At 31.3% G+C, this 2,500-nt stretch overlaps 1 protein-coding gene across 1 annotated transcript in view; it reads left to right on the top strand.

Moving 5' to 3' along the window:
• Positions 1 to 492: 492 nt before the first annotated feature.
• The window catches only part of LOC148060009 (uncharacterized), a 13,277-nt gene continuing 11,269 nt past the window's right edge, over positions 493 to 2,500 (top strand). The window contains exon 1 of the mRNA XM_087780446.1: positions 493 to 588. The gene's annotated coding sequence lies outside the window, so the exon portion shown is untranslated. The remainder of the gene's footprint in view (positions 589 to 2,500) is intronic.

Genomic DNA, 2,500 nt, shown 5'->3' with positions numbered 1-2,500 from the left:
TTAATGAATGAAAGTTTAATCTTTCATTATCTTGAAAAAACACTCATCAAAGTTTCATCAAAGAAGAGAAATCTTGCAAAGGTTTTTCTGACCTAATGTTGTTGTTGGTTCAGAAGCTGCAGTGACATCACGATGATGTCACGATGACGTCACGATGACATCACGATGACATCACGATGACGTCACGATGACATCACGATGACATCACGATGACATCACGATGACGTCACGATGACGTCACGATGACGTCACGATGACATCACGATGACGTCACGATGACGTCACGATGACGTCACGATGACGTCACGATGACATCACGATGACGTCACGATGACGTCACGATGACGTCACGATGACATCACGATGACGTCACGATGACGTCACGATGACATCACGATGACGTCACAGGTGGTGTTTATTGATTTGATTGACGTGTGTCACCTGGACTGGACACAGAAGTATCAACTTCTCGTTTCTCACTTCAGCTTCACCAGTCGATCCAGTGACATCATGTGTTCGTCTCTGGATCTTCACGTCTTCACTCGAGAATAGTTGGTCTTTAGAAGAACCAGTGACGTCACAGCTGCTGTAAGTTTATCTTCTTTATGACACGTTTATCTTTTCACTCGGAGATGAATCAAGATCTTTCTTCTCCATAACATCGTTGATAACTTGATTCATGTTCAGGAGAAGACTTGACTGCTTGAAACAAGTTTGTCGTATTACTTACTTACTTACTTACTTACTTACTTACTTACTAACCTACTTACTTACTTACTTAATTACTTACTTACTTACTTACTTACTTACTTACTAACTTACTTACTTACTTACTTACTTACTTAATTACCTACTTACTTACTTACTTACTAACCTACTTACTTACTTACTGAATTACTTACTTACTTACTTACTTACTTACTTACTTACTTACTTACTTACTTACTTACTTACTTACTTACTAACTTACTTACTTACTTACTTACTTACTTAATTACCTACTTACTTACTTACTTACTAACCTACTTACTTACTTACTGAATTACTTACTTACTGACTTACTTACTTACTTACTTACTAACTTACTTACTTACTTAATTACTTACTTACTTAATTACCTACTTACTTACTTACTTACTAACCTACTTACTTACTTACTGAATTACTTACTTACTGACTTACTTACTTACTTACTTACTTACTTACTTAATTACCTACTTACTTACTTACTTACTAACTTACTGACTTACTTACTTACTTACTTACTTACTTACTTACTTACTTACTAACTTACTTACAAACTTACTTACTTACTTACTAACTTACTTACTTACTTACTTACTAACTTACTTACAAACTTACTTACTTACTTACTTACTTACTGACTTACTTACTAACTAACTTACTTACTTACTTACTTACTTACTTACTAACTTACTTACTTACTTACTTACTTACTTACTTACTTACTTACTTACTTACTTACTTACTTACTTACTAACTTACTTACGAACTTACTTACTTACTTACTTACTGACTTACTTACTAACTTACTTACTTACTTACTTACTAACTTACTTACGAACTTACTTACTTACTTACTTACTGACTTACTTACTAACTTACTTACTTACTTACTTACTTACTTACTTACTTACTTACTTACTTACTTACTTACTTACTTACTTACTTACTTACTTACTTACTTACTGACTTACTTACTAACTTACTTACTTACTTACTTACTTAATTACTTACTTACTTACTTACTTACTTACTTAATTACTTACTTACTTACTTACTTACTTACTTACTTACTTACTTACTTACTTACTAACTTACTTACTGACTTACTTACAGACCTACTTACTGACTTACTTACTAACTAACTAACTTACTTACTTACTTACTTAATTACCTACTTACCTACTAACCTACTTACTAACTAACTTACTTACTTACTTACTTACTAACTTACTTACTTACTTACTTACTTACTTACTTACTTACTTACTTACTAACTTACTTACGAACTTACTTACTTACTTACTGACTTACTAACTAACTTACTTACTTACTTACTTACTTACTAACTTACTTACGAACTTACTTACTTACTTACTTACTGACTTACTTACTAACTTACTTACTTACTTACTTACTTACTTACTTACTTACTTACTTACTTACGAACTTACTTACTTACTTACTGACTTACTTACTAACTTACTTACTTACTTACTTACTGACTTACTTACTTACTTACTTACTTACTTACTTACTTACTTACTTACTTACTTACTTACTTACTAACTTACTTACGAACTTACTTACTTACTTACTGACTTACTTACTAACTTACTTACTTACTTACTTACTAACTTACTTACGAACTTACTTACTTACTTACTTACTGACTTACTTACTAACTTACTTACTTACTTACTTACTTACTTACTTACTTACTTACTTACTTACTTACTTACTTACTTACTTACTT

This window comes from Callionymus lyra, chromosome 18 (genome assembly GCF_982586985.1).
Source record: "Callionymus lyra chromosome 18, fCalLyr1.hap1.1, whole genome shotgun sequence".
Lineage (NCBI taxonomy): Eukaryota > Metazoa > Chordata > Actinopteri > Syngnathiformes > Callionymidae > Callionymus > Callionymus lyra.
Note: the sequence above shows the minus strand (reverse complement) of the source record. Positions and strands in the feature narration are given on the sequence as shown.